The sequence below is a fragment of the Odontomachus brunneus genome, unplaced genomic scaffold, assembly GCF_010583005.1.
Source record: "Odontomachus brunneus isolate Ranch 3 - 2012 unplaced genomic scaffold, Obru_v1 Obru_scaffold_128, whole genome shotgun sequence".
NCBI classification, from domain to species: domain Eukaryota; kingdom Metazoa; phylum Arthropoda; class Insecta; order Hymenoptera; family Formicidae; genus Odontomachus; species Odontomachus brunneus.
Genome location: NW_022639578.1, coordinates 46465 through 56126, shown reverse-complemented (window position 1 = coordinate 56126; position 9662 = coordinate 46465). Strand labels below are relative to the sequence as shown.

The following is a 9662-nucleotide window of genomic DNA, read 5'->3' as shown; positions in this document are numbered from 1 at the left end:
CACACACACACACACACACACACACACACACACACACACACACACACATCACCGTTTACGATTAATCATTGGATAACTGACAACTTAAGCCGCGGAGGAATGTCTAAGAAGACGTTCCGGGTAAAGGTGATCGGTTGGTCCTTGATCATCAATTTCCGCAGGCTTAAACGCAATATCCTCTCGTGATCCACTTGTTCGTTCCACTTGTAATCGAGTTTTCGCATTCCGGCGAAATTCCTTTCGATCGGGCTTTACATTGAAGCGTAGAAGTGACGTAATTTTCCGCGAATGAGTAAAAGAGAGAGAGAAAGGGGGAAAGATACGAATGCTGCGTCACCATGCGCGCGATATTATAAATGAGATGAGCGTTCCGCAAGGATCTCGTGACATTTCCTCGTGAGTTCCTCGAAACCGAGTCTTATGATGCAAATTTTCCAGATAGATATAAAGAAACGCCGTTACATCTATAACTTCCTCACGAGTCCGCAATTTGTCTTTGTTATTTGTTTATTCATTTCCTCACATCCGTTGGTTGTCCGACGCTCGTTGATTGATATGAGAACGGCCGCGGACAGGGATGATGGTGGAATCTTTTCGTGTTGTGCGACTGAAAATCCACCGAGGTAAAATCCGCGCGATATGTCCGACGAGCGGACGCAGTAACGCAAGAGGAGCCGAGGACGTGGCCGCGCACGCCATGTTTGGTATTCCAGAATTTAATCTGCCGGCAAGAGGAACGGCTTCTGTAATGAAAGCGCGCTGTCTGTACGGGGATAGAAACTTGAATAAGGTAAACCACGGCAAGAGTCGTGGAATGACACGAAAGGTTGTCATCATCTCGAGCTGGGGATCGTCGAGGAACCGTCTCTACGTACTCGAACACTGAGAGAAAAATATAGTTGCTTTTGGCGTCAACTATACTTTTTTGTGATTTTAATTAATAGAAAAATAATTAGAAGAACCATCTTTCTAATAACACTTACTAAAACAATGGTTTTCCTAACTATTTTTATGGTTAAAATCATAAAAGAGTATAGTTGACGCCAGAAAGCAACTATGTTTTTCTCTCAGTGAACGTTACAAATTTTATGAACTCCGTAGCAGTCGCGATCCCTTTTGCAAGTTCCTGATGCGCGTCGAATTGAATTATGTCCTCGGCCCACGTTTTGAAGCGCTTCTTTCGTCCATAATGGGAACACCGCGAGAGACGCGGTCGGAGAAAACACTCGTACGTCAAGTATACAGCCAAATGCACACTCAGGTAGACTGTCGTGATCGTCACGACGTGCGTCGTGGAGATACTTTCGGAGTCGAAGTTGCACGTGCTTGAACGGAGATTCCTTCTTAAAGTAAAGTCTCTCCCCTCTCGCATATAAATCACATAAATGTTGTGTTGCGCGCGAAACAGCAAATTGCTCCGCTCGTTCTCCGATATTTCCGGTAGAATTTTTGCAACTTTTAAGCTCCTCGTAATGACCTTCTGTCGTCTATAGGCAAGCTCGCGGAGCTGTTCTCGAAATCGTGTAATCGAAGTTTGTTGCCGGGAAGGGAGATCGGATCAATCTCTTCTTCTTCCCCCGCTCCTCTCCCTCTCGCGGCGACGTTCTTTGAGGAAAATGCAAAGTTCCCGAATAAATTCCGCGCAAATGGCCGAGCGTTGAATCCGGCAGAATGCGCGCCGATGCATGAAGCGACGCTCCATTTGCCGGGGTATTTTCAAGTCGTCATCGGCCCGGTATTTAAAGGACCACCCGAAAGTACGCTCGCTCTCGGCGCTTCGGATCGATCTGTTGCGTCGTAGACCGTCCAAAATGTTAGCGAGATCTGCGATCGACATTCATAACTTTATGAAAATCAGAGAAATGAAATAAAAGAATAAGTAATCCTTCTTCAAAAGCGTCAAACGCCCGGAAAAGTATGAAATGAATCAATATTTTTGTGTGTACAATGCTGACTGACACGCGAAAACCTGACTGATTAAGTCAGCGATTATACTCTTTATGATTTAGGGGAGAGGTTTTCTCTACAGTTCTATACTTGCATATCTAAGGAAACACACGAGGCACGATTTCATGCCTTTTGACATGCATGCTGACCGGCAGCACTCAGTTCACTGCATAGATTTATCGGTGCACGATAGCGATTCATGCGATGAACTGAACTGCCGATCAGCATGCACAACGAACTCGAAAAATGTCGATAACGCAGAGACGATCGTCATTAACACAATCACGCTATCTTTTTAGTATTTCTTATACGTATAGAACTTATGTAAACGTATGTTACTTTGTTTTACCAAATTCAGCGGAAAACCTAATCTAACCACGTATTGTAACATTATATGTAGAAATCTTTCTGCAAACTTTTCCGATATTCTTTAGCTTCTGAATTCAGATGCGAAGGTACAGCAATGTTCTTCAAAATTTTTTTGCTTGGAGCATCCACACTTTCGGTATATACAAGCTGCGGAACTTTTGGATCAGGCAGACATCACGCTAACTGACAGCTTGAAATGTTACGTTAGAAAATTTTTCTTCGTTTTCGTCACATATCGAGCAATATTCATATTTATTTTTGCACGTATTTTCATTGTGTAAAAACATTTGTAATTCTGTATAACCAATATTACGTAAAGTTTGCAGGAAAATGTCAGTATTCTGCTCTCTTAATGTGAATCAGTGAAACAGCATTGAAAGCAGTGAATATACACTGATTTGCAGCTATAAGTATAGCACTGAAACTGCTCAGTGCTATACTTATAACTGATATCAGTGACTATTCACTGATTCACTTTAAGAGAGTGAATCGAGTTTTCAGCTCCAGCATCCCCTAAAGAAAAAAAAAGAATCATTGACTCGCGCAGAAGTATGTTCGAGAGTTTTTGCTGAGAGAGGAGTATCCTTTTAAACTTGTCGTGGACCAAGCGAATAATTTAAAGAGCTGTGATTCACGTCGCATACGGAGCAGCAAGCTGCAAACTGCCGGCGACGTAAATCCGAAAATTCGCCGACGCAGGAAGGGAGCATCTCGGGTTTCCGGATATTGCAGCCGCGCGCTTTCACAGGAGCTCTCTCGCCGTTGTCGCTTGGCGTGCCACCGTTCGAAAAATAGCGGACGAAAACTCGCGGCGATGTCCCGATGTTCACGTAACACGACGGCGACTACGTGTCAGACGCAGGACGAGCTGTCTGTAGGTGAAAAGCTCGCTTTGATACGCTCCAGCGAACCGAAAGCTGCGCGAGCCAATGCGAGCTCAACGGAGCGCAGGGCGCGCCGGCGACTTTCTGTGCGCGTGGTTAACCCCCATGCATTTTTCGCCCTCACCCTGCTTCCGCCTCGTGTCGCCCCTCGCGCGCACTTGCCGTTTCTTTTTTTAACCCTCTCGTCCGTCCCCTGCCTGCCCGCGTCGAGCTGTCGAGATTGATTGCGAGATGGCTCGCTCTTTCTCCCGAATAGGCACTTCTCCACGAAGACAGAGAAGGAAGAAATGCGAACGGCGAGATATGGAACGTCAAGCGGTGTGAACGGCACCGAACGTATTTCTTACTTTATGGTGTGAACACGCGAAGGATGCTCAAACATCGCGGTATGAGTGATCTTCGCGGGTATTGTAGCGAAAGGTAGCGAGCACGAATTTATTTGCATGCATTAATATTAATTAATACGGTACCGTCGCGAATTATGGAGAAGGTCACGCCCGCGCTTCTTCATTGAGGAATATTATGCAATCTCTCGCGGGTTTCACGAAGACTCGTGGAAAGATGTAGCTTTGAAAAATATTGTTATCTCTGCCAGCACGTAATCTTGAATGCATGTATACACGCTTCCCGCGATATCCCTGTTATACGGTTCTCGCGGGAAAATGGAGTGTCAATAATACACAGCACCATGTTTTCGGTCTGCTGTGGATGCTGTGACCGGGAAAAGCGCAGAAGAGATGTCGTTCATATTCACGAAATTTATTTCTCGCAATTGATGCCGCTTCGATTTCTTCGTAGAACAAGAATTCAAGTGTCCTGTCATGGATGTCGATCAGACATTCGATTTTATAGGGATATATCACCTATATCTCTCTAAAATAATGAAAGGCTTTTGAAAAAAATTTGATCTGTATTGTATCTAAAATGTTCATAAACAGGCTGCTTCTGATCCTGAATCTGGATTAGAAGTATTTCGCTTTGAAGTATAAGCCCAGAAAATATGACGACATTTTAATGACACTTTAATGATAGCTTTAACGTCATTAATACGTCATTTGACGTCACCTTGCTATTTGAAAGTATTTTAAACCGTGTTGTTATGTAAATGTGTGGACGTTGTTACCGTTAGTAAAAATAAAGGTTAGTAAAATTAAAAAATAATGACAAAAATCTTCGTTTTTTAATACATGTGCTTTAAATATTCAATGATGTATGCAAAGTGTCATCGTGATTCAGAGATAAAAGTTTCATACAGTTAAAGGTAATATAAAATAAATTAATTACGAAAATGTGATGTTAAACTATGTAAAAGTAAAACTATGTTATTTAACTACATCACATTTATGTACTATATGTTTTATATGGAAAGTAGGAATATTAGTATTTCTATTTTCCAGTTGCTTTCTGCACGAATAATACATTCTGAATACCTTTACTTTTCCTAATAATGCGCGGTGCGACGACGCGCATAGAAAATGTCTTGCAATCTAATTAGGTTTCGGACTGATTCCCCAAAATAATGATGAGTCCTAGTTAGAAGCGTAATATCTCAAATATATGACTCTAAGTGAGAAAGCCAAATGAATTTTGCCAATATTTTTTCTGGTTTTACATTAAAATCGAACAAAAAATATGTTTTCTTTCTAAATAATTTTATTACTCAATAAAATTCAGTAACATGAAAGTGTATTAAAAATATCAGTTTTTTAATTTTTATTCTATTGAATAGAATAGTTGACATAAAAATGGGATTCTCTGTTTGATAGAACCCATGTTTGGGACAATATTGAGGTTTCCAATTGGTGCCAATTGGTAACCAATTTTGAAACAAACTTGACTATTCAAATCGGAATCTATGCTGGTTCTAGTGGATTTCTTAGAGGTCTCGAGTTAGAATGTAAACTTACTAATTTTATTCTGATGAAGCCAAGAATCACTAATAAATTTCAATTTATATCGATTTTGTCCTCCTTTGACCCGTTAATCGTGACTTCCTCAGTTGGAATCTGCAGAGGAATCGGCGTATCAAGGGTGTATCCCGGCAAGTAGCCAAAAAAGCAGCTGGGATATTCTCAAACGTATTCGGGTCGTATGAAGCTTTTCAGGGTTGAATTTATTAAAGTCAGAAGAGACTGATTTCATCTTAAAGTGACGTAGGTATGACATCTGCCAAACATATGACCGAGATTTTTCTCACTATGGAGTCTTGTGGTGGATACTTATATTCACAGAGCAATGTGTTCATTGTACATATTTGCGAATTAAAAGAATTTTTACGATATTTGTGAATTAAAGGAAAGTTCTAGCGTGACAATAAAAGAGACTAAATGGGATTTCAGTTAGGAATTGGTCGACTTTTGACGTTTTAATCCGACGACGCGGATGTAACGCGATGCGACGTGGTACGCAATTCCGGCTTCGCGTCGGCGACGCGATGCGCGCGGCAATATCAGCCAGCCGACAAAAGGCCACGTTGACACAGTTGTTCGAGATTCGTAACTGCGTTATATCCTCGCGATCTGTTCTATCGGGTGATGCAGGTGTCGCTCGGTTGGTTGAACGAGATCCGCCGCGGAAACACGCAGAGCGGCGAGCATTGCGCAACGCGTTGTCACTTCGTGCCGCGGCGAGATAAACGGCGATCTGCTCGTCCCGGCAGGTGATCGAAAAAGAGAGAGAAAAAATGAAAAAGAAGGGAAAGAGAAGGGACAGAGAAAAAGAAAGAGAGGGAAAGAGGAAGAAAGGAACGAGAGACAAAATGCGAGAGGAGGGAACAGCCTTTCAGAGAAAAATTGGCCGTTCAGCATCGCGACGTTCGAGCGGCTCCTCGGCGACACTCGCGAAGAACGCTCCCATATCGAATAGTCCGGCGGGATTCAATAATTTAAGCAGTAATGGCCTGGCCATCGATCGACGCTCGGCTCGAGTTTAAAATATCTCGCGTCGCCTGCCATCGCACTGCCGCCTCGTGTTTGCGATCTTCTTTTTTTTTTCTATTTTGTCTCTCCTCCTGAGCGCACGACGACGGCGATGTTGGCCGCTGGTACCGTCAGTTCCGGATGTGCACGCTCGCCGACAGGTTCAGTGACTCCCCCCCTCCCCTCCCTTGCCTCTCCCCTATTGCGCGGCCGAGTGTTCGTCAAGAGCGCAACTACGTCTTTGCGAGTCGCTTTTAGCGCGCGAATCCGGATACGTCGTTTACGTCGTATGGCGGAATTCTCGGACACGGGGATTTCCCCGCGGATCGATCGCGAGGCAAACACCGAGCGGACGGAAGAATACCCCGACGAAAGTGAAAGAATCCGACGGACACAACGTGCAACGGATTCGCGTCTGATGTTTCAGTTCCGCGGGCGGAGAGGAGCAATTATTTAGTAGACGCGAACCCCTCCGCCGCCTTGGCGCACATCGATCGCCTTCGACGCGCGGTTAAAAATATCTATTCGCATGCCGGGATGCATTATGGCAGTTTAGGCTGCCCTCCTTGAACTTTCTTTTTTGCCTTCCCCCCCCCCTCTCCTGCTCCCTTCCTCCACCGTACAAGCGCGGAACGACGGGGTGTCGAAGGTCGGGGTTAATCAATGGGGGCGTTGAAAGCAAGGCGTGATTCCGTGATGCAAATGTTCGAGAGCATCGCTCAGCGATCTCGCCTTCACCATTTTATCGCGAGCTGTCAATCTGAGCGCAGTCTCTTTCTTACTCCTGACCTGAATATATGTATAAATTATATACAGGGTTTTTTCTCTCTTTTTCTCTCCCTAGGCTGTTTCTCTCTCTCTCTCTCTCTCTCTCTCTCTCTCTCTCTCTCTCTCTCTTCCTCTCTCTTCTTATTTCATTATTTTGCAGCAGCGGACTTTCCGGAGACAACTTCTCCTCGCAACGAAAATGTCGAGGGAGCCAAGAGTTGTTTTGCAATCATTTGAGTTTTAATATTATATATCTTTGCAACTGTGTATCGAGTTAAAACTTTATCGAAGCAAATTTCTGAAATTAGCTGGAGAATGCAATCTTGGAATCTACTTGGCTTGTTGAAACTTAGCTTGAGAGAAATCTTTCTCAATCGCTTGTAATTTGAGATTTACGCTATCCGACAAATTTTACATTCTTTTTGCAACACACCGGGTGCGAATTCCGACGTATTCTTGGTCGTTGTTCAAATTGGATTATCACGTCACAATTTTGAAACAAACTTTTGGGACAAAAAGTGCCGGATATGACTACACGTAAGTTGCAAAATGGTGTCGGATAGCGTTGTCGGTGCTTTGACATTTTTGCTGCAAGCAATTCGACTAACACATTATTTGAAGAGTTATTATAAAAAAAGATAACGCCTATTATTTAAACCAATAATGTATTAATGTAATAATGTATGTATTTTTGTATAATTTATAACGTTAAAGCGATTTATCATTAAAAAAGTGTATGGTAGAAATGAGATATCCTGTATGAATTAAATTGCACGCGAGTGTGTATGAGTTAAATCGAAAAATAAATAACAATTAATTAGCCGTGGGGGATCTTTTATCGTGTCGGAAAAGGTCAGCTTCAGAGCGTGCTGCTATTGAATTATTATCACACATACACTCGCGCTGTGTGTATTTATTTTACGAATAAAATATTAATTTTTAAACGAAGCGAATTTTTCCGATGAACATCGACTGCAACGTTTGATAACGTTGATGATATATTTTTCCCATGCATTTTCTATTTTGCAAGTCAACTAACGGAATAATCAACTGATTATATCCTGCGGAGAAACGAAAAATCGAAGCGAGAGGAAGAAGAGAGAGAGAGAGAGAGAGAGAGGATAAATTAGGATGCACTCATCGTCCACGGGAGTGCTGTTTAGTAACAACATTACGATTATTTACGATTGCATTTCATCCCGAGTTAGTCAGTAACTCCGGACCGGAGAGAAAAAATTTCCTCCGTGGAAATTTTTTCCTCAAAACAGAAAAAAGAGAATAAGAAGCGAGAAAAGAATGCGGACTACGCACGATATAATTATTACTTCTCAAAATGAGGAAGAGTTAAAGTAACAGGGATACATAATATCCGTCGTAATATTGGGGAATGCGAAACGGAAAATTGCAATGTGAGCTTTTAAGTGTCGGCGCGTCCAAACGAAAAATTTCTCTGGCCGTCTGTGCCGTGCCCATCGTAACCGCGTCTCCGGATTGGATTATATTTAAATAAAAGCGCCGCGCGTTATTTTTTTCTGTCGACAAGCGTAGACCGATCAATCTCCAAGACTCGCGTAACCGAATTTCCGCGCTCTCGGCCCGGGCGTTTCCCATTTACACCGGAGTCCGGCCCGGAGAGCGGAATATATGCACCTGCGCCATTGATCGACGAGGCATTAATTGAGACTATTGTTTAACATGCATCCGTTTCTCCGTTCCGGCTAGGGAGTGGTCCATTCGGAGACGCGAGAGGATCGACGAGGTCTTCCGGCGAAATGCGTAAACGTTAACGCCGCGGGAGCGGTAACTGCATAGTTCATCTCCTTCTCTGTCACGCAGGCTGCGCTTCATCCATCATATTATACGCGCGTGCGGACATATTTGCTTGCACATCTGCATTTATATCGTGGCATTCGCGTAAGCGGATACGTAGTCGCGCGGCGCGTTATTCCGTCCTTCAAATGGACGAGCTGTTTTTCCCTCTCCCTTTCTCTCTCTCTTTTTATCCCCCTCTTTCTTCCTTGTTTTTTATTTAGCTTTTGAGCGACGCGATTAGCGACTCGATTAGCGATACGTGTCGCACAACAGCTGTGCACGTATACTGTGTGTGTTTGTGTGTGTACGTAAACGGTACGCGGGACGTTCTAACTATAACAGCATATACGTGACGCAAAACGGAATACGATGCTTTGCGCTGCCGCGACGCGATCTCTGGAAACGGTATGACAACATTATCGAGTTCAAAACAGTGTTGGGAGCATAGATCGATGAGAGATTTCTATTAAAAGAAAAGAAAATGAGAGAAGGAGAGGCGTTCTGAAACCACGTGAAGAAATCATCTACGTCAGTTTTGTGCCGGTATTCGGCATTAATCGAGGAGAATCTTCTTCGAGTGAAATAATCGTCACAAATTAATAAGTGAGATTAATCAATCGTATCATATATAACATCATAATCATCGATTCATGAAATTAATTGTCAATTAAATTTCGATATGATCGATACGCTGATTAATTATTTCATTTTCACCGATTATTAGTTTCATATACGCCGATTAATAATTAATTTCGTTGATCAATGGAATTATTGGTGATTTTGCATACGACGATTGATTTGTGTCGATTATTGATTTGCGCCGATTGTCTTTTTCACGGACTAATGCCCGAGACACTGATTCAAAATTAATATACGAGGGTGGTCTGAAAAGTTTCCGACCTCAACGTGAAGATAGCAGCACTTGTAAATAAAAGCTAGTGAATTTCGTTGTTCATCTGTTGAC

At 42.9% G+C, this 9662-nt stretch overlaps 1 protein-coding gene across 2 annotated transcripts in view; it reads right to left on the bottom strand.

Annotated features, from left to right (window-relative positions):
- Nucleotides 1-9662, bottom strand: part of LOC116849927 (calcium/calmodulin-dependent protein kinase kinase 1) — a 119607-nt gene that overhangs the window by 71241 nt on the left and 38704 nt on the right. The window lies entirely within an intron of this gene.